We start from the raw sequence: 23,261 nt of genomic DNA on the forward strand, positions 1-23,261 counted from the left end.
GCCCAGCAGGTCGAGGCTGCAGTGGCCGGGAGCGGTCACTGCACTCCAGTCTGGGCAACAGAGTGAGACTCCAACTCAAAAAAAAAAAAAAGAAGAAAAAGGGGGGAGGGAGCCTTTGCTTCATTAAATTCTGGTGTGTCCACGTGACTCTTCGGACACACCACCATGTTTCCTAGCTTTGGCCCTCTCCCCTACCTTGGGGAGATGAATCTTCTCTCTCTCTCTCTCTCTTTCTCTCTCTCTCTCCTATCTAAATAAACTGTATTTTTCAATTTAACTTCTGTGCAATTCTTTGCATCTTTCACATGGCACTGAATCACACACACACTCCCAACAGGTCAGACCTAACATTTAAAAATCAAAACAAAACAAAAAAAAGAATATAGACCATGTGTGTAATGTATGCACAGTAACTGGCACATGAGTGCCCAGTGAATATGATTTCCTTTTCTTTCTCTCTCGACCTCTCATTCCAGGCTGGGAATGTCCTCTTTAACTAATTCCTATTTCTTTTTCTAGCCTATACATTGGCAGACTTAAATTTTCTAAGAATATGCAATCTGGAGCCGGGCTCGGTGGCTCAGCCTGTAATCCCGCGCCTTTGGGAGGCTGAGGTGAGTGGATTGCCTGAGTCCGCGGGTTTGAGATCCGCCTGGGCAGCGAGACCTCATCTCTACAATAAATCAAAAAAAAAATCAGCCGGGCGTGGTAGCGCATGCCTGTAATTCCGGCTACTCGGAAGGCCGAGGCAGAAGGATCGCAGGAGCCCAGCAGGTCGAGGCTGCGGTGGCCGGGAGCGGCCACTGCACTCCCGTCTGGGTGACGGAGTGAGACTCCAACTCAAAAAAAAAAGAATATGCGATCTGTATAGTCCTCCCTGTTAGATATGGAAACTGAGGTCCAGAGAGAGGAAACAATGTGCCCAGTGTCACACAAGGAGCCTGCAGCAGTGAGCAGACTTTCTTGCCTTTCACCTTCCCCTGAACTGGACCCCAGGGGGATCCGAAGACCAGGAGGAAGAGGTGGCAGCAAGTGCCGGGGCCTTTCCTCTGGGTTCTGGTTCTCCATCTCTGTCCCCACACCATGGAGATGCTCAGAGAGCCTGGTTCTCAGTCCATCATGGGTTCGGGGTACGTGGCATTGGGGAGGGGCCTAAAGGAAAGCTCCACCTCTAGGGATACTCTCTCCTCTGTTAGAGCCAGATGAGTGCAGGCCAGGCTACAGAAATAACACATTTCCCATGGAGACAGGATATTTGCCGGGATGTTAGCTGATCCTCTCTACAGCCCCAGGAAGCAATCAAGGGTCGAGGCACTCATTTTACCCATCTGGAACTTGAGGCAGTCAGTGGCAGAGCTCTAACTAGAAACAGAATGAGACTGTCTAAGAATCACTGAGCCCAAAACTCCATTGTACAGATGAAGAAACTGAGGTCCAAGAAGGAATAGGAGCTTGCCCATAGTCACATACCATGTATGCGGCGGAACCAGGCCCAGGAGGCTATGCGGCTTCTGCTTTCCAGCTCTCCAAGCGGCCTCCCTTGAGAAAGGTAGACAGGATGGCAGAAGCGAGGCTGGGATTTGGGAGCAGGGGACAAGGACAGGGCAGCACTGCCTCTTCAGGCCTGCTCTGCCTTGGCTCCCAGCCCTCCCACTGCTCATGGGTGTAGCCAAACCTGCCAAACCAGTCCTGTGCCAGGGCCAAGTGGCAGAGCCCAGAGCTGCAGGGGTGTGGGTGAGACTACAGACACCAAGAGCCTGGGGGCCAGGGAGGACACAGAGAGGCTTCCTCTGGGCCTGCTGGCCCAAGTCACATGGGCACTGCCTGTGGACAGGATGGGTGCTCACAGATGAGTGGTCCCTCTCTAGGAAATCAGTACAGCAGGGCTTACCAGGCCTCCTGTCCCCATCTGGCACAATGACTTGCCCTTTACTGTCCTTCTTCCTCTGGACACTCAGCCTGTCTGTGTATGTGTCACTTGGGAAAGAGTCCCATGAACTTATCTGAGAAACATGACAGAAGTCAGGAAAAGGTGACAGAATGATATAGAGACACTTTTGTCCTCCCAACCACAGTGCCAGGACAAAGTGCCACCACCCTCCACCTGGCCAGTACATACATGCTCTAACTCTGCCCAGCCACACTCAGTGGGCCAGGAGATAGCTGAGCACATAAGCATGTGTCTGGGTAGGGAACAGGAGATCTGGCTTCCAGCACAGCTTGGCGACACTTGGTGTAGACTCAGGCTTTGGTTTCACCACCCCTCCTATGGCAGGGCTAGGTCAGCTCCATAGTTTCAGGGACCTTGAAAGTCTGCTCTCACTCCACCTCCACCTCAGCCTTCCCCATCTCCTGCCCAAAGTAAAGCCTAAGAGTTTACACCCAGCAGTGTGTAGGATCCTTGCTGGACAGGCCTGGCTTCTGTGTCAGGGGGTGCCTTGCTGGGGCCTGTTTCATCAGTGCTGAAAAGCCAGCAGAAGGACTCTGAGGCCAGAGTATGGGGGAGGTGGTGATCCTACCCAGCTTCTTCCTGGTGCTAAGGGACCAGCTCAGAAATGACCCCTAGGGTCTATGAGAACCAAGATCTAACTACTAGGCAAGAAGGGACCCTGATGTCAGCCTGGGCTCTTGTGAGTACAGAACATATAGGCCAGACAAGTGCCCCCACGAATACCAGGAACTGCTCTTACATCTCAGCCAATCCTCTCCTTTGGTAAATAGGGAGGAGGAGGACCAGAGAGGCAAAGACTGGTCTAAGGCCCCAGCAAGGCCATGCAGAGGTGGCAACATAACCCAAGCCTTGACTCCCAGCCCAGAGCTCCCAGCACATGCTACTTTCCACAGTGGATGCATGTTTTCCACACTCAAAAACCATGTGCCAAGTACGGTGGCTCATGCCTGTAATCCAAGCACTTTGGGAGGCTGAGGCAGGAGGACTGCTTGAGCTCAGGAGCTCAAGACCAGCCGGGGCAATATAGTGAGACCTCGTCTCTACAAAAATTAAAAAACAGGCTAGGCATGGTGGCACATGCCTGCAGTCCAAGCTACTTAGGAGGCTGAGGCGGAAGGATTGCCTGACCCCAGGAGTTCGAAGCTAGAAGTGAGCCGTGATCGTGCTACTACACTCCAGCCTGGGTGACAAGAGTAAGACTCTGACTCAAAAAATTAATTAATTAATTAATTAATTAAAAATCATGCATCCCATGCAGGAACCCAGAGGTACTATTCTCACTATCCCTTGGGAACTGCCAGAGAATGGTACAAAGTTCTGCTACTCAGTACCAGTCAGGGGTTATCTTAGTTCATTTGGCCTACTACAACAAAATACCAGCCTGGGCAACACAGTGGGACTCCATCTCCACAAAATAAAATAATAAAAATAAAAATTAGCTGCTCACGGTATACCTGTGTGCCATCTGCTCAAGAGGCTGAGGTAGGAGGATCACTTGAATCCAGGAGTTCAAGGTTACCGTGGACAATGACTGCACCACAACATTCCAGTCTGGGTGATACAGCAAAACGCTGTCTAAATACATACACACCTACACACATACCACAAACAATGGAAAGTCATTTCTCACACCTCTGGAGGCTGGACATCAAAGGTCAAGTTACCAGCAGACTTGGTGTTTCAATGTCTGATGAGGGCCTGCTTTCTGGTTTATAGATGGTACTTTTTAGCTAGTCATCACATAGTGAAAGGGTAAGTTAGCCCTCCAGGATCTCTTTTATAAGGGCATTAATTCCATTCATGGGAGTGGGGCCTTCGTGACCTAATCACCTCTCAAAGGCCCAACCTCCTAATACTACCACTTTGGCAGTTAGGGTTTCAACCCATGAACACTGAGGGGAGGGGAGCTTTCAGACCATGGAGTGTGTTTACCTGCCACACTCACTTCTGTATCCTAGTAAGGGGACAGTGCCTGGTGTGTGGTAGAAACTCAATGAAAACACAGTTACTAAGCCAACAGGAGTAACTGGAAGCAGAATCCATCTCTAAGCCCAAACACTGGAAGGGGGGACGTAGGAGAGTGTGAAACAGATGAGAGAAGTAAAGTATGAATCCACTGGCTGTCCACTGCTCAGGCTCCAACCAGGCTATATTGGATAAGCAGGGACACCATTGACCTGAAATCACCGTTGCTTCTGAAATCCTGAACTCAAAGGTGAGAAGTAGGCTATCCCAAGCACAATAAATGTACTGACTTCCAGGCCTGTGTGTTTCTATGACTTGGCAAGGCCACCAGACCAGTGACTCTGTGCCCATTCTCTCTCTGAAATTTACAGAGTGAAAATCAGGGTGAGTAACCATTATTCCTCATCTCCCTGTCAACGCTACTACAAGACCCAGAGGCTAGTCCCTGCAGCACCTCTGGCCAGGAGTTGCACTCCCAAACCATGAGGATCTGAGCTGAAATCATGGACTAGATGCTTGGCCTCTCTTAAGACTCATGACCGTATCTGTGTAAAATGGAGATATGGACTGCCTTTCCTGCCTCTCTTCAGTAGTACTCTGAAGGACAGACACAGCACTGAATGGAAGCATACTTTGTAAACTGTAAAGGACCAAACAGACATGAGATTATTGGTTGTTGTTGATATTTTGTTTTTTAAGCTGAGGTCTCTCACTCTGTTGCCCAAGCTGGAGTGCAGTAGTGCAATCATGGTTCACCACAGCCTCTAACCTCTGGGCTCCAGCAATCCTCCTGTCTCAGCTACCCGAGTAGCTGGGACCACAGGTGCACACTTGGCTAATGATATGAGATTATTAATAATAGTAACACTGCCTTGCTGGCCCCCATCACATCCCGATCTCTAAATGCCAATTATCATTATCATCATGTTTGCAATGACACAGTGGTACCTACTGGTTATAAAGCACTCGACCATGCCAGGCACAGTGCTAAGCACATTGCCTGCATTTTCTCATTTGGGCTTCACAACCTCTGAAGTAAAAAGTATTATTGTCTCCATTTTACAGATGATGAAACTAAAGCATAGAAGAAGGAAGTGTCTTGTTCAAATTCACACAGCAGGTGACAGAGCAGGAGTCTACACCCTAGTCTGTCTGAATCTGGAGCGCAGGCGCTTTCCAGTTGTACTTCACAGTCAGGGCAGGACCACATATGCCTTCTTAAAGTGATTCCCCATTTGCCAAACTCTGATATGGCCCTGAAGTGACATGGTCACATCACTGACCCCAGCAGTAGTAACCTTTGAGGTGGGTGGGACTGGTTGATTTTGTTGTCCCTAGATGACAAATGAGAAAACTGAGACTCCAGGAAAACTTGGCAACCATGTGCCCCAACACATCAATCATAGAACACCAGGAATATAAGGGACTGTAAAGAGGGGTCCCCAGGGGACCCCTGAGGCCCAGGGAGGGAGAGGGACCTGCCCAGGGCACTCATTCAGACCTGTAGACCTTATACCTGGCTCTTGTAACACACATGAAGAGACGGTACTGGGAATTCTAGTTTTAGACTCTGCCCTGCTCCATGGCCAGCGTCCCCCAGGACTGGCCTCAGCTGGCAATTGAAGGCAATGACTTTCTTGGTCTGGGTCTTAATTTCCTCACTAAGATAACTAATCTTGGTCAACAACACGACCTTTCCAGGTCAACAAATAGTACAAGGGGCCAATCTTGATGTCTTTGCTCCCTGACATTCCCAACTCCAGAGAGGTCTAGAGGTAAAAGAGTTGCCAACACTCTGATTTCTTGGGCAAGACAACTCACAGGGCTCTGAGCTTCATTTCAAACGAGACTTTCCATTCTTGGCCAGAGGCTCACCCTTGGTCCCAGTCCCGAGGAACCCTCATCTAAGCCTGATGGGAACCTCTAAGATAGGGACCATCAGTGTGCCTGTTAACAGATGAGAACACGAGGCTGAGACTTGTAGAAAGTGACTCACCCAAGATCATTCTCAAACTGATAAGTGAACCAACCTTCTGGCATCAACGGTGCTTCCCTTCGACCCTGCCTGCAGTCACAATCAGCACGACCCAGGCTCCGTCTCAATCTGCCTCCTTGAAGCCACCTTCTCTAACACCTACAGACCTTCCTGCCTCTCTCTTCTCTGGTCCTGAGCAGGTTTATTTCCCCTTGGTGATACTTCGGTCTATATGACTCTCTAACACCTGATGGAAGAATCTCTGCAGCCCAGTTCCACCAATACTTAGGCAAATTACAATATCTTTCTGTGCCTCCATTTCTTGATATTTCAATGAGGGACTATGTTATTACCTGTTTCTTAGGGTGATGATTAAATCAAATCAAGTGAGGTAGTCATAAATCACTTGCAACCATGCCTGGGTTAGAATAGGGGCTCAATAAATGGTCACCAGTCTTAATGGTTATGAGCTCTTAGTGATAATGTTACTGACAGTTTCTACCTGTGACCAGTTAAAGGCCAGAACAGCAATGTCAGGGGCTAACTCAGACCAAGGAGGGCCACCCGGAGGGTTGAAGCAAGCTTGGTCTGAAAGGAAGGACACCTGGGCTCAAGTTCAGCTCTGCCAGGCCCACTAAGTGACCAGCACAGAAGGTGCAGAGAAGGAGGGTGGGTGGGGAGAGTAGTTGAGATGGGTTTGCTCCAAATAAAGGGCAGTGGGCAATCTATCTCCCATGCTTCAAATTCATCAGTACCTCCATGTCCCTTCTGAATCAAAATCAGCCCTAATCTTAGCACAGAATTCAAGGGCACCCTGGACTGGCCTGCTGACACCTGCCCTGCCCATTTTCTTGACTGTCCATGCTTCATGTCCTTCCAGGCTCAGTCAGCTGTCATCCCCCTGGGCAGTCACCCTGCTCTCCCTGGCCTGTTAGGATACCTCTGAGCATATGCAGCCCCTGAGCCCACCTTTCCCCCAGCACTGCTCACACCATATTGTCAATGTTTGGTTCTTCATCTGAGTCTCCCTTAGGCCACTGGAGGATGAGACAGGTCTTGTCATGTTGATATCAGTAGCTCAGCATCCTCGGTGATAGCTCAATTCCAGAAGAGGTGCTTGGTCAAGGTTTGCTGAATAAATCAAGCGTCGAAGAAGATGGCATAAAAACCATTCCAACACCACAAAACTCTTTTAAATTGTCCTGGACAAGTAATTCAGTCTTCTGGGTCTCTGTTTCTTTATCTGTTAAATAGGGATCATGATTTTTGCCCTGCTTCCTCCTCCTCAAGGCTGCTGTGAGGATTAAGCAGATGTGCTTTATAAGATATGATACTCATGCATGCATTTATTCAATAACCATCTATTAAGCAGGTATCATATGTGGGGCATGCTCTAATATGATTCCAGTTGTGCTTTTTTGAAAAGAATTGAGGCCTGGCTTGGTGGCTTAGCCTGTAATCCCAGGGCTTTGGGAGGCTGAGGTGAGTGGACTGCCTGAGCCCACAGGTTCGAGTTGTCTGGGCAACTTGGCGAGACCCCACCTCTACAATAAATAAAAAAGTAGCCAGGTGTGGTAGAAGGCAGCCTGTAGTTCCAGCTACTCGGAAGGCTGAGGCGGAAGGATCGCGGAGCCCAGCAGGTCGAGGCTGCAATGGCCAAGAGCGTGCCACTGCACTCCAGTCTGGGTGACGGAGTGAGACTCCATCTCAAAAAAAAAAATTGAGATATAATTCACATGCCATAAAATGTACCACTTTGAAAGTATGTAATTCAGTTCTTTTTAGTATATTTGCAGAGCTGTGCAACCATCACCACTAATTCCAGAATCCCAGTCTTTTCCTGCAAGGGCTGAGCTTCGGCCTCCATCCTCCTTAGGAGTCGGGTCTCTGACTCTGGCCGGCCCAGGTGCCACTTTTCTGGGAAAACCCAGGGTGCTCCTTGGAAGAACTTCTCTGGGACAGAAGTGGAGTAAAGTGTAAACACGCAGTACACACTCTGTTCCACTTAGTGAAACCAAATAGATTTTTCTGGAAAAACGGCCCACACATCAGCCAGACCAAGCCTTCTCCTAGCCTTTGCCTTTCTAAGGTGTCCTGAATACAGCATCTGTGCTGACCATGGCCTCAGTTTCTCCATCCACTCCCTGGGCAGCAGGCTGAAACCCATGCCTCCGACATCCCACAGAGGGATACCCCCTCACCCCAACAAATGGCTAATCTTGTCTACCTTGTGAGGAGAAAAAGGCCAGCCTGTTATATCAGCCAAGATTAGCAAGAGTGGAAGGCTGAATTTGGGAAAACTTCACATACAGAACTGATGAGTGAGGCTTTATTCTGCAGGTCTTAGGAAACCTAGGAGGGTCTGAACTGGAGACATGGGCCCCACACACTGGGCTGGCCCTGAGAGAGACCTTGATGTGGAGAGGGCCTGAGAAGCCAGTAGGAGGCTGTCTCAGTAGCTGAAGGCACTGGGCAACAGAAAGATAGAGCAGGACTCCTGGACTAAAAATCTTCTAGCTCTGCTCTGCCACTAGTTAGCTGTGTGACCTTGGAGAAGTCACTTACCCTCTCTGAGCTTCAGTTAACCCACCCACAAAATGGAGACAATGATACCCTCCCTGCCTTACCTCTCAGGATTATGAGGAAAATCAGATGAGATGATGAGTTGAAAAGACTTTGTAGGAAAAATATAATGGATTTTGATTCTAGTCCTGGTATGAACCAGGTGATAAGGTTCATGGAGTTGAAGGACCCCCAGTGAAAGAATTCCTCTGTCCTTCCCTACCTCTTTTCCCCTTATGGAAATGCTGAAATCCCTCCAAGAAGGACTGGAGAAATCCAGGGACCCCAGAGACAATAAGAGTCCCAGAAGCAATGCTGGACATCTGGACATTACCTGGGCAACATTCCTGAGGTCTGAACCTCTCCAGAGAGAGCCCCTCTGGCTCTCAGGCAGGCGGCATGCTAGAGAGAATGACCTGTCACCACACAGGGGAGAAGCTAGGTCAAGGAAGCCAGAACCAGCATTTCAGAGCCACTTCCACAGGAGGAGGACTGGGTGCAAGAGCAGGGGAGAGAAGGGGAGTTTCCTTTGTTGCGTCTCTCACGCTTATATCCCACCTTCAGGAGACAATGACAGTTGCTTTTCACGTGACAACGGCGCTTGTGTCATTTTCCTCCTCTGAACCTCCACGTCCTCATCTGTAACCGGGACGATGATGCCCCGGACATGCTGTGAGGCCGGCTCCATAAATATGGCGGCCATTCTTCCATTCGTTGAAAGCAACCAGTCCCAGCACTCAAATCATACTCTTTCCCCAACTTCCCACCTGCAATATTTAGAGAAAAATCCAAAGGCACTTTAGAGCCAGAGCCTGGGTCTCTAGAGGCATTCTCAACCATCTCACAAAGAGGTTGAGATCAGCTGGTGGTGGGAGGAGACAGGAGCCCCTCTGTGGGTCAGAGGCATGTGTTTCAGTTGCTGTCCAAGGAGGACATGGTGGACCCTCCTCCCTCACGGCTGCTAAAAGCCATTCTAGTTCTGGAGCTCTGTGCTGTCCTAAGGAAGAGCTGAGTCCTGGGCAGTGAACGACAGGGAGCATTCCTCGCTCCATTCACCACTAGGAAGAGGGGAATGAAAAGCTGACACCTGCTGGTATCCAGGTGCCCTTATCCACCCTCTAATGGGTCCAGTCCTCCTCAGTCTGGAAAGGACAGGAAGGAGCTGGGCACCTGTCTTCACATCTTAAAGTACAGCTGGCTGCAACTCTCCCTCCTCCCCCTACCCCCATAGCTCTCTAGAGTTCTGGCCGACTTAATTACCCCTTCCTGAAGGGTCTTCCCTGAATCAATCATCTAAATCCTAGCCCCCGTCAACCTTGATCAATGTCCCCTCCTCCCTTCTTCCCTGATCCCCTGTGAACTCCAGTTGCATTTTTCTTGTCTTTCTCAATGCCAATCTGCATGCTGTGTCACAGTCACAACTGCACTTATTAATCCCCCCGCCCCCCACCTCCTGGTAGTGAAGGCAATTGCACCGGTTTCCATCACAGGCTCTGGATCTAGACAGACCTGAACTCAAACACTAGCTTTGCAGTTTCTTAGTCATGTGAACCTGGGTAAGTCACTTATCCACTCTGAGCCTCAGTTTCCTCTGGAAAATAAAAGAAATAATAGTACCACTCTACAGAGTTGTTGCAATTAAATGAAACATTGTACATAAAGTGTTCAGAGCAGTCTGGCACCAAGTTAGCAAAGTGGCTTTTTGGTTATGGTGCCCATCAGGCATGTCCAAGGATAATTTGTCTCCTGAAACACCTAACACAGAGCCATATGCTAGATGGATGGATTTGTACGAGGTAGATTTGTGCGCTACATAAGGAAGCCCTTACCAGCAGGCAAAGCAGTGCTTCCTGGGCCTAGATCAGGGCTGCCTTTGCAGGTCACGAGTGCCACATCACAGAGTGGCATGCAAACAGATGCAGGTTGGCCACTTAGCCTACCAAAGGAGATGTGGTACTCAGAGCATGAGCTCTGAAGCCAGGCTCTTTGGGCTTGAATCCCAGCTCCTTTACTTCCTTAAAGCGTGGCCTTAACTTAGCTGTGCCTTAGTTTCCCCATCTATAAAATGGGGATAATAATAAGACCTACCCAAAAGATTGTCATGAGGGTTAAATGAAATAATACATGTAAACATGTAAGCATGCCCAGCACAAGAAAAGTAATTCAATAAACATTAACTATTACTATCATTGTTGGTATTTGTGTTACTACTACTGAAGAGGGGAGTTATGGTCCCTTGTAGGTCTATGAACTGTTCACTCTCAACCTAGGATTCTACTAATCTTCTAGTATGTTCTCACAGTCTGCCCAGCAACCTTCCCCCATGCCTGGCCACTCAGATTATGGCTATCCTCCTAGCAACAGGATTGAACCACTCAGAATCCTTCCCTTGGGTTGATATATAGGTCCTAGCAGAAAAATAGCCTCCTCTTTCTGTTTGGGTTGGTAAGCTGGGACAGTGGGACAGCTTAAAGGGGAGAGGCAAGAAGTGACGGCAGAGAGAAAGAGTCAACATAACTCATTATCCTTCAATCCCATGAACTGTCCCAGGATACATTAAGGTCCTTTTGTGAGTCAAGACACTTAGTTGAGCTTTTGTCACTGGTTTCTGTAAAAGCTATGCCCAGTCACACAGAACCCAACCAAACAAGGTCTGTGCTGGTTGTGGGCAGGTCTGTAGAGAAGCCAGCACTCTAACTGCTCCTGTGCATCCAGGCACCACCCCTATCATCAGGGCTGCAATGGACAGTTTACAAACCACGTTCTCAAGAATCATCTTGATCCAGTGGTCTTAGAGACACTGCTTCCTGGAGCCCTGGGAAGGTGCAGAGGTATCTATCTCCAAAAGCACCCAGGGGAAAAAAGGGCAATAAAGAGGGCACAATTCTTGGGGAAGTGTCCTCAATTCAACCCGAAAAGTTCTACCACAAATGCAAATATAGGGATTCTGCTGCCCAAACAGATTTGAAGGCCTCTATTCTAACTGACACTCAAAAGAGCATTAAGAAATAAGTCGGGTGCAGTGGTTCACATCTATAATCCCAGCACTTTAGGAGGCCGAGGCAAGAGGATTGCCTGAGCTCAGGGGTTCAAGATCAGTCTGGGCAAGATGGTGAGATCTCGACTCTACAATAAATCAAAAAATTAGTCAGGCATGGTGGTGTGCACCTATAGTTCCAGTTACTTGGAAGGCTGAGGTGGAAGCAGGTGGAGGTTGTGGTGGCCTTGAGCATGCCACTGCACTCCAGCCTGGGTGAAAGAATCAGACTCCAACTAAAAAAAAAAAAAGAAAGAAAAAGAGAAAAGAAACAGCCAGGACTGATGTGTTTATCCACATTCTACCAAAGGGGAAACTGAGGTCCAGAAAGAGGAAGTAATGAGGCCAAGGTTGCAGAGCAAGGACTTGAACATGAAGCCCTGGACATGCAGGCCTAATAGACTCCCCACACCAGGTTGCCTGTGGAAATCTATTCTCTCTTACATTTCCTGTCTCCTTTAGCAAACTGGTAGGGGCCGATACCTGGAGTCTCAGCTTTCTTGGCTCTGACCCTTACAGAGCCACCTGCTTCTCAGCCTGACTCCTTGGAGGGCTTGGGAAGCTTGAGAAATGTGTGGAATAAATGAATGACCCAATCCCGACCTCCCCTCATGGAGCCCCCCACCTCCCCTATGCACACACACTCTGAGCTCCCCTTCTCCCCACACACGTGCCCAAATGTTAGGAAAGGCTGGGCAGGCCCCCTCCTGGGAACTCCTAATCCACCTCCTCTGCCCTGGCTTCGCTGTGACTGTGGACAGAGGACTCCTTGTTCCCAGTGCTTCCTGCCCAGAGATCTCCGTGGGGCCCATGCAGGAAGGAGCCAAAATCGCTCCTTTTAACTGGAGCTAAAGCCACCCCTACCCCCACCACCCCCAGGAGCAATATGTTCCCAACTCCCCTCACCATTCACTCTACCTGCCCCAGTCCCAACTCAACTCCACAGCCCCTGCTCACTACCTGCACGCGCTTGCACACACACAGGTACCAAGTGGAAAGTGCCCTCAGGTGTCCAAAGGTACCTCACATCTAAGCAAAACTAAACACCAGCGGATTCTAGAATGACATCCCAGCCCTGGCAGTTGTGCCTTACGAATAATCCCACAATGATATTTGCATGTTACTTTGCAGTTTCCCAGTCAGTGTGATTTCATTGGCTTGGCTCCCTCTCTCCCCCGCCCTGCCAGAGTCACAGCACCTCCCAGTTGGAAGGGGGTTCTGACATGCCCCAGGCCAGTGGTTTTCAAACTGTTTACACAAGCCAAGAAAAGGTCCTTCACATTGTCTGGGGACTGCTGGGGGCTAAGGAACTAACCAATTAAATTTGAGTCCCCCAGCCCTATCCCAACTCCAATGCAGGTGGCAACCCCTTTAGCTGTTTCCTACATGGAGATTCTTTGAGGTTCATTTGAAAAGGTAATTTTCCTGCTAGAAGGCTTAAAAACAACTCATTTAGTCTGACCCTACCTTCCCTCACCTCTATCCCGACAACGTGTATATGACCCTGAGGCCAACAGAAAGGAAGGGTACCTAGTAACCAGTGGCAGAGCCAGAATGAAAATACCCCCTCCTGAATCCAGTCTTCAACCTAAGAGTGGTTAAGCAGCAGAAAGTAAGAGCCACAGGGCCAGCAGATCTGGCCTATGCAGGCCATCACTGCCCAGTGCCATCTGTCGCCATGGTGGCATGGAAAAGCAACACAGGCAAAGCCTGCTGCTGTCTAACACAGGGAGCCTAGTGAGTACACATTTCACCCCTACTCAAAAGAAGCCAAAAACAGAGAGGGCCCCTAGCGCTGCCCCCTTTTCAACTCCACCAGGAATATGTGGTCTAAATAAACCCTCAGGCTCGCCCACAGTAAAATAGATCAAAATGGAGAGCCCAGGAGGCTGGAAGACCAATTTGTCCAACCTCAGCAGAAAGAGTAAGCCTGTGCCTCTGGAACACTCACCCCTCCTCTGTCCACACCAGCTCCCTGGGGGCAAGGACGTCTGTCAGTCAGGCACCTAGAAGGAGGAAACGGTGTTAGCTCTCAAGCACGTGAGTCCATGGGCCCAGCACGAGCTAGAAATTGAGAGGCTGGCATCTGACTCTCTGAGGAGCCTTAGGGAAGTTGCTGAACCTGTTAAACACAAAGGCCCTGTGACAAGCAGAGAGCAAAAGGGAAAGTAACAAATAAGAAGCTGAAGCACCCAGCCAGGCTGTGAGGTGCTGTGGAGGCCAAGATGACGGTTCATCTTTATTCTAAGGGCCAAGGGAAACCACTGATGTGCAGGGGAGAGAATGGACTGGAAAGGGGCAAGAGCAGCTGCAGAAGTGTCAGGAGGCTGTTGTGATTGTTCAGGGGAGATATAACAAGGATCTAGAGCAGGCATGCCCAACCCATGACCTGCGGGCCACATGCGGCTCAGGACAGCTAGTCATGCAGCCCCATGAAAGCTTTTAACATCATGTGGTTTTTAGCATTTGTTTTCTTTGTGACCTTGTGCGTAGTTCCATTTTGGAAGTTCTCAATCACACCTTATTCATGACATGGCTTTTTGTAAGCAGCTGTTTTCAATTATGAAGCACACGAAGAGCAAAATTCAAGCAAACATTTCTAACGAGCACCTTGAAAACTCACTAAGAATTGTGACCACTTCCCTCAAACTAGACATGGATTGATTAGTTTTACAAAAACAAGGTCAAATTTCTCACTAGTTTTATATTGTTCTCATTTTTCTAAACTTTATAATAAAAAATATTAAGAAAGAAGTCTTAGTATACTATATACTTACTATATTATATAATTTACGTGCAGCCCAAGACAATTCCTCTTTACTCAGTGTGGCCCAGGGAAGCCAAAAGGTTGGACACCCCTGGTCTAGACTTGGTGGTGGACTGGATGTATAGGGATAGGGGGAGAGCAGGGGTGCCAACCCTCGGGTACCTCCTTCCACGTCAGTCCAGTGGTCTCCAGCATATAGAAGAAAGCATAACCACTGCTCTCTCAACCTGGCCTATCTTTGCCTTAGTCTTCCCATCTATGAAGTAAACATGGTTGGATTCAGTGATCGCTCAAGGTCCTTCAGCGTTAATATTCTGTTCTAATATAACTAACTCACAGTATTCAAACGATTTTTCAATCTTCTTGGAGCCCCAATTGCAGGTCGGGCCTACTGTGCAATGGGGCAGGATAGTTGGAGGGAGAAGCCTCAGATCTTTGGATTCACATGCTCAAAGTTGTCAATCTCCAGATGGGATGAGGTGTTTCTGCTTCACACAGAACAGGAGAATCAGACACATCCAAAAAATATACAGCAGTTTATGAGCCTGGATTCTGGAGTCACACAGACCTGGTTTGAATTCTGGTTCTACCACTTTCTACCTATGTGGCCTGGGGCAAGACACTTTACTTCCTCATTTGGAAAACAGGTGTAACCATGTCTGCTTCCAGGGCTAATGGGAGGGCTGAACAAAGTGGTGCCTGTGGAGAGTTCAGCACAGTGCTTTGTCACAACCATCCAGGGGACAGTAGCTTCCATTCATGGATGCAGAAACTGAGACCCAGAAAGGTGGAGTGACTCACTGAAGACCACAGAGTGGCAGAGCTGAGAGCCCTACAGGCCAGCTGGGCTCCAGATTCTGGGCTCAAAACCACTAGGTTGTACATACACTATTTTGGTTCCTGCTTTTCAGATGAGGAAGTTGAGGTTAAAAAATAACAAATGACTTGCCCAAGAGAGAATTAACCATGGAAGAGGGATCTGAATTCAGGTCTCCTTGATGAAAAAATGTATGGTCTCTCCACAGATATCCAGAAAATAGATTGACGTGGAGAAGCTTCAAATTTCAGAGCCTGTTAAACCTGGAACAAGGACAAATGCAAACTGGGGTGAGTGGTGTATGTGTGTGTGTGTATGCATCCATGTGCAGCTACCTTGAGAAGCCAGAAGGAATTGGTGGAACAAAGCCTCTTTCTCAGAGGCCCTCTCCTGGGACTGGGCAGGAAAAAAGGGCCTGACAAGCGCGGCCATCGTCCTTCTGGGACTGAGCTGAGGGCTGGATCTAAACAAACCGAAACAGTTCCAGCGTAGCCACCAACTTGCTGTGTGATCAGCAGGTCTCTGTTTCTCTCTGTCTGTCTGTCTGTCTCTCTCTCATCTCTGTTTCTTCAACTCCAGAATGAAACAGTTGTACTAAACAGTATCAAGATCCCTTCCAGTTAGCGAAGACTAATAATAACCATAATAATAACCATTCCTGGCAGGACTCTATGGCTCAGCCTGTAGTCCCAGCACTTTGGGAGGCCGATGCGAGTAGATTGCCTGAGCCCGTGGGTTCAAGACCAGCCCAGGCAACTTGGTGAGACCTCGTCTCTACAATAAATCAAAAATTAGCCAGGCGTGGTAGCACACGCCTGTAGTTCCAGCTACTCAGAAGGCTGAGGCGGAAGGATCGCCGGAGCCCAGCAGGTTGACGTTGGGGTGGCCGTGAGTATGCCACTGCACTCCAGCCTGGGTGACAGAGTGAGACTCCAACTCAAAAAATAAATAAATAAATCACCATTTCTTACACGCTCTGGATTTCTAGTCAGTCTCTGCTCCTGTGACCTCAAGTGGTGGCCTCATAACACCGGCTCCAATATTACTACAATAGCTCTGGGAAGTCCTGCATCAGGTCTTGACTATATGGCCAGTTCACTTGCCCTCAACAGGTTTCAGCCTGCTCAGCTGTAAGATGGGGACTTATCTTTGTCTAAACACTGGCAGAAGGGAAGACCCAAGGAGCTACCCCAAAGGCTAGCAATTCCTTGAAGTTCTGTACACAGCACTCCCCCATCCCCATCCCAACTATCACCCTCGAGCCCTTTGCATTTCTTCTCCTTTCCCTCTGGCCTATGCTCCCTTCAGACAAATGGAATAACTGAGCCCAAGCTGACAGATGCAGCAGAGCTGTAGGAGCAACAACCCCCAAGACTAGCAGTAAGCAGCAGCCGCCACACAGCTAATACATGATGCTTAGATGTGCCAGGCACGGTGCTAAATGCTTCACTTGGATTATTTCTCAGGCAATCCCCTTCAATCACCTAGTCTCAATTTACAGATGACAAAAAGAAGTGCCCAAGGTCACACACAGAGCAGGCGAGTGGCATGGCCAAGGTGAGAACCCAGGCGAAGGCTCTCCATCTGCCCTCAGAAGCCCTGATCGTATCCTTCAGGTTATGGTGCTATCCAGGGTAACATTCCACTAAGAGGTGTGGTCTAGGGCTGGGGGTGGAGTGGAAAATATCTGTCCTTTACTGAGCCCCCAAACCTGCCCAAATACGCAGAATATAGTACTGCACTGTTATTCAAATGTGTACAACTCAACTCTGACAACAACTGCACTGTCAGTAGAAATACAACACAAGCCACACAGGTAATCTAAAATTTTCTAGCTGGGAATGCTGGCGTATGCCTATAATCCTAGCTACTCCTAGGCTACAGTGGGAGAATTGCTTGAGACCAGGAGGTCGAAATAGGCTTGGACAACACAGCACAACCCACCTCGTATATTAAAAGAAAATATATATTTTTTTTGGTGTGCACTTATAATCCCAGCTACTCAGGAAGCTGAGGTAAGAGGATCATTTGAGCCTAGGAGTCCAGCCTGGGCAACATAGTGAGACTCTGTCTAAAACAACAACAACTCTTGAAAATTTTCAGTAGTCACATTTTTAAAAATACAAAGGAATAGATGAAATTAATTTTAATAATATACTGTTTATATCCATTTTGACATGTAATCAATATAAAAAAGACTACTGGAATATTTTACATTCTCTTTTTAATACTGTCTTTTAAAATGTATATTTTACACTTAACAGCACATCTTGACTCAGATACTAAAGACTCATCAGATATTTTGATTCTCCTTGCCTTTACAATTGAAAAAGCATATTCATGAATCTAATTTCCCAAACATAGAGGTTTGTCAATAACTGTGTGGAGTCTTCTTTTAGATCTTGAAATTAGTTAGAGTCGAATAAAATTAAATATTAAATAAAATTTAAAATCCAGTTCTCTAGGAGAACTAGCCACATTCCCAGTGCTCACTAACCAAGCATCACCAGGGGCTGCCGAATGGAGCAGCGGCAGCTCTACAGTCAAGTCCTTGAGGGCACGGGCTAGTGACCTCAGCCCCACCCAGAGCTGAGCCTCAAAGGTAAAGCTGAATCTAAACAGAATGGTCTCTGCTCATTCAACGAACCTCTACTGAGTCTAATATGAATATTTACCTCTATTTACAATGATGGTGACGATGGGATCAGAGTATGACGTTGTTCAGAGGATGACACTGTGGCACAGAGAGATTGGCCAGCAACCCCAGGTCACCCAGCTTTGACTGGGTCTGCTGACTTGGAAGCCTTTGGCAGGGGCCAGTCCTGAGGTTTGGCCTTCTAGAGGAAGAAATGAGTCTTGGCTACTATTCTCGGGTGCCCACGTCCCCCAGTCTAGTGGCAGAGAAGAGCCCAGAACAAGAACCCAAAGAAGAGGCTACAAAGGAAGGAGAACAGGAAGAAAGCATTGGGTGGCAGTCCTGTGGGCTGCGCTTAGGCCACTGTGACACCCTCCCCACGCCTCCCCTCCCCTGCCCAGCAAGAGGCAAAGCAGCCTGCCTGCTCTCTCATGGGTCCCCAGGGCTGGGTGCCACGACCTCTTGGCACCGCCCCAAGAGCACTCACCCAGAGGCCCTTGGGCTAGGACTGGAGCCAGGGCTCGCATCCCAGGGTCACCTCAGCTGGAGGCAGGAAGAGGGTTCAGGTGGTAGCCCGCCTCCTGGAGGAGAGGGCCCTGGAGGCAGATTCCGGGGGGGAGGAGGGGGAGGGCAGGCATGAACCAGAAAAACCCGGGTGGCCCCGCCCCTCTCCTGAGGAGCACAGCTAGCACTGCAGCTTCCCTCCCACCAGCACAGCAGGCTGAGACTCTTACCAGCTATTAGGTTTAACAATTAACTCTGACTGATTTCCATTTTAGCAGGAGGCAGTTCCAGCAGGAAGGTCCATGAGAGGCTGGGGGAGTTGGAAGGGGACAGAGGCTGAGAAGCACAAGGGGCTGGTGTGAAGGGAGAGGGGGTGGCTAGTGCCCCCTTTCCTCTCCCACCCTCTCTGCCAATGTGGGTCATTTCCCTGTGCCAAGGGGTGATGGCATCAGTTCCATGAGGTCAGAGGCAGGACTTGGCACGTAGTAGGTGCTCAATAAATATTTTTAATCAACAGATACAAGGAAGTGGGTGAACTGGACTAGAATAGGCCAGCTAGAGAGGCAGACTGACAGAGGGGAGGTGAGGGAAGACAAGAGATGGCCTGCTGCAACACTCCTTGCCCTCTCTAACCCCAGGGTCCCCAAGATCCAGAGCATGCCAGAGACATGGCTTGAAGTCCTCCAGCCCTGGGTGACCCTCCTGACCCCACTCGCCCTGGCTCTGGCCTTGGAAGCTTGGAATTCCTCCCTGTGATGGAGGTGATGCTGTTACAGTTGAGGACTGTGCAGCGCCAGGCCCATAGATGCGAGGGTGTCTGTGCCGTTCTCATACGGTCGTGTCTCTTGCTGCTTGGCAACAGCCTCCTCTTCTCAGACCACCCCCAACTTCCCCCACATCCCGATATTCCCCTGGCTCCCACCTATGTGGCCCTTTCTACTGTACCGGAAGGAAAGCCTGAAATGACGACGGTTCCAGCCTACTCACATCCCACTCACCTGGGATCACGCACACACCCTGGCAACAGTGGCTCCAAATTTGACGCTTGCTTGTCATTTACATTCTTCTTGGGTTCCCTGGCCCCCTCCTCACCCTCTTCCCCCAACCCCTAACACGGACCAAGGCCCACAACCTGCCCAGAGAGCACAGAGACCAGTTCATTCAGTGTTCTTGGGAGGGATCCCACCATCCTGGGCCTCTGCTTCCCATTTGTATAATGTGGGGTGAGGGGGACTTCAGAGATCACTTCTGCTGGCCATCTCTGATAGTTACAGGTTCTGATATTTCGGGGATCATTTGTGCTTTAACTTCAAACAGATCAGAATTCAAATCCCAGTCTTGGCCAGGTAAGCAGGCAGCCCTGTGGAGGATCCAGAACTGCAGCCCACCTGCCACCATTCTCAGCTCCAGCCTGGGTAGAGTGGGACAATTCCCCTCCCCACTCTCCCTGGTCCCCACTACTTCTGGCCAAAGCCCTCACATTTCTGCCCCACCTTTCCAGCCACCTCTCTCTTGCTCTCAGCAGTGGCATCATGAGTCATCACTCCCCCAAATTCTTCTTGGCAAAACAAAGCTCGAAGCCCCCCCCAGGCGCTGACACTGAGTCCTTCTGTGTGAAGCTTCTGCCTCTGCTCCTTCCTGCATCCTTCTTGCAGCTCTCCAGATAAGTGCCCCACTTCCCATTCTCCACAGGGAACACCTGCCTCCCAGCCTTCAACCATCCTGCTGCTCCATGCCCTTTCTGCTCCAATGACACGTCCAGCATGGCAGCCACACTGATCGCTCACCCCTCAACTCACTCAGCCAGCCACATCTCTTCTACACACCGGCTCCTTGTATTAGACAGTCTTATTGCTTTACTTGTCCTTAAGATCCTAGAGACTAAGGAACTCCTATAATGAATTTTTTCTGTCTGTCACCCTGGCCCCTCAGCACGATGCTCAGACATGATAGGTATTTGCTGAAACAACAATGGTAATAATGATTAACTAAAAAACAGTGAATCATAACCATATATTGGTTATTTATTCTTACAATGCTCACGTCTCTGCATTTTACACATAGCATTTCAGTTACTTCTACCAAGCCCCCAACAGACTTGTCATCCCTATACCTTTGTTTTAAGCTAAGAAAACTGAGCCTCAGAGAGGGAAGTGAATTGCCCAAGGTCATACAGCCAGGACATGGCAGAGTCAAGGCTGGAATTTAAGTACTTACCCACTGCCCTACTTGGTCTCCCTCCACTAATAAAGGACGAAACATGTGAGAAGTCATAGCCTGTCCATGACATGGGCCTAGGGCTGGAGGCAGAGTCTGCAAATATAACTTAACAAGCTTCAATTAAGTAGGGGGCTGTGCACAGCCCCCTGCTAGGTGCTGGGGAGCAAAGAATGAGACCCGAAACGCCCAGTGCCCCAAGTGCTCCCACCCCAGTGAGAGAGAGAAAAGCTCAGGCCAAGCAGAACTCATCCCCAAGTGGGGGCAGGTAAGTCACTAAGGGAATGCTGAGGAGTTAAAGACAACTCTCGTTGTGGGGCAGAGGAGGGCTCACGAGGTTTGTGCGACAGAGGCTGCCATCTGAGCTGAGCCTTGAAAAGACAGAATTTCGGCAGTGATTGAGAAATGGAGGGGGTGGCATTCCCGGCAGAGAGAAACAGAGAGAGCCAGGGCAAAGACACAGGTAAGCACTGGGCATGTCCTATGAGCACCAGGAAACGCATCCTCCCAGCCCTCCCCTTGGCACTGGCCCAGGTGTCCAGGCCGGAGCAGAGGCCACCTTGAGCTTCTCCAGAGTCACAGGCTCCTGCTCACTTATGGTGAGTGGGCATGAAAAGGGACAAAGGGCCTGAGCACCTGGGCATGAAGTTTGACAGGAGGGACCCGGACCAGAATCCAGAGATGCTAAGGGGATGGTCTCACCAGAAGGGGGTGAAGCTGGAGAGGCAGCAAGGAAAAGGGCAAAGAACATGGACTGGGCATCAGGAGACCGACCTACTTCCAGAACCGCAGATCAAGCCGCATGGGACCTTGGATCATCCTGTCCAACCCCCACGTTATGGCTGGGAGAACTGAGGCCCAGACAGAGGAAGGGACTGGCCCACAGTCCCTCACCACCTTCACAGCAAAGTCAGTCACGCACCAAGGGGTACAGGAGACCAGCCTTCTCCACCTAGCTCTTCCATTAGCTCCCAGGTGACCTTTCTCTAACATGGGACTCCATCCAACTCCATAAAGCAACCCTGAAGATGGCGGTCCTAAACTTTTATGGGTTCTGACTCAAAGCCTGATGGTGCTTATGGACCCTCTCCTAGAGACAATGTACACACTCTCTCTTTTTTTTTTTTTTTTTTTTTGAGTTGGAGTTTCACTCTGTCACCCAGGCTGGAGTGCAGTGGCATACTTGCGGCAACTCCAGCATTGACCTGCTGGGCTCCAGCGATCCTTCCGCCTCAGCCTTCCAAAAAGCCGGAACTATAGGTGTGCACTACCACACCCAGCTAATTTTTTATTTATTGTAGAAATGAGTTCTTGCCAAGTTGCCCAGGTTGGTCTTGAACCCGCGGGTTCAAGCAATCCACTCGCCTCGGCCTCCCAAAGTGCTGGGATTACAGGCTGAGCCACCGAGCCCGGCCAATGCATACCCTCAGAACTGTGTATACTATTTCAGAAGTTCAGGAACATCTGAGACCTGCGTCCTACAAGCATGATCAGAACCACCTGTGTCCCAATCACCTTGGCAGGGAGTCTGTTAACAGGTTGCTTTCAGGATCCCACCACGCATCTGACCCTCCCATGGAGCAGCTGAGTTGAAATCTCTAGGGTGAGTCCTGGAAGAATTTTTTAGCATGCTCCCCTTTGTTGCTCTTAGGGGGAGCAAAGTTTGAAAAACCCAGCCTTGGGGAACCCTGGGAGGTGGCAGCGGGTGGGTGCTGAGCTGCTCTCCTTTTAGCTGTTCCACAGGCTGAATGTCTGTGGCCTTGCCAATGAAGAGGTGGCTCTGTGGCTAGGAGTTTTAAAGCCACTGCCTCTTCTTCATCAAAGCCACCTACTCAGGCGGGCAGGTGAGTGGGTCGGGCCAGGTTGACCAACATCATAGTCCCGTGGAGATGGGTGCAGGCTCGGCAAGCTGACTATAGCTGCCCAGGTTAAGTGACACTCTGAGATCAGCAGCCCTGCCTGGGAAGGAGTCTGGACTTCTGGACTGAACCTGGGGAGAGAGGCTTCCTATCCTTCCTGACTCTAGGCTACCTTGTTCTGGCCCTCGGCCAGCTCAGGCTTCCTTCTCTTCTTCTGAACCTGGGTCTCCTGTTTCTGGTCTCTGCCTCCACCATCCCCACTTCCTCCAGAGTTCTACCCCTCACTGAGCCTGACACAATATCCAAGTCCTCAGGCATCCTTCTGAGGAGGCAAAACTGATGCTCTTTGCAGATGATAAGCTTTATCTAGAAGATTCTATTCATTGAAAAACTCATGTGGCCAGTGACAAAGCAAAATACCTTCAGACTGGCCCTGTCACCTCCCCCTGATGCAGTGTCTCACCCATGGGTGGGAGAGGTAGCCGCCTAGAACCAGATGGGCTCAGAATCTTGGTCAGCCCCAGGCTGATGCTGTAGGAAGGCCAGTCCCTGAAGGAACAGCAGAGACAGGCCTAGAAGACAGGAGTCCTGGATTGGAGACCCTGCTCTCAGAGTCCAGAATTTGTTCTCCAGATTTGAGCAAATGCATGCCCTCCTGTGGAACCCAAATGTTCCTGCAGGCCCCAACGTGGGCAGTACAGAAAAGACTCAAGGGACCTGCGGGCTTTGGCCAGATCTAGATTTAAATCCCAGTTGTGCCACTTGCAAGGCCTTGGGCAAGTTATTTAGCCTCCTTTAATAATGGGGGTGGTAATCTCTACGTCACTGGGTAGCTGTAAGGATCGAAAGACATAAAGCACTTTAGTAAAGCGCTTAGCACAGCGCCTGGCACATAGTAAGCCAATAAACATAAGCAGTTGGTTCTAAGTCACCAGAATGAGCCTCTTAAGGGGAAGACCCTAGGCTTTCTAA

At 49.6% G+C, this 23,261-nt stretch overlaps 1 protein-coding gene across 1 annotated transcript in view; it reads right to left on the reverse strand.

The window, feature by feature from the left end:
* The window catches only part of EPB41L1 (erythrocyte membrane protein band 4.1 like 1), a 123,264-nt gene that overhangs the window by 92,418 nt on the left and 7,585 nt on the right, over nucleotides 1-23,261 (reverse strand). The window contains exon 3 of the mRNA XM_021705928.1: nucleotides 13,442-13,496. The gene's annotated coding sequence lies outside the window, so the exon portion shown is untranslated. The remainder of the gene's footprint in view (nucleotides 1-13,441; nucleotides 13,497-23,261) is intronic.

This window comes from Carlito syrichta, unplaced genomic scaffold (assembly GCF_000164805.1).
Source record: "Carlito syrichta isolate Samal-C Ts95f unplaced genomic scaffold, Tarsius_syrichta-2.0.1 Scaffold314830, whole genome shotgun sequence".
Taxonomy (NCBI): domain Eukaryota; kingdom Metazoa; phylum Chordata; class Mammalia; order Primates; family Tarsiidae; genus Carlito; species Carlito syrichta.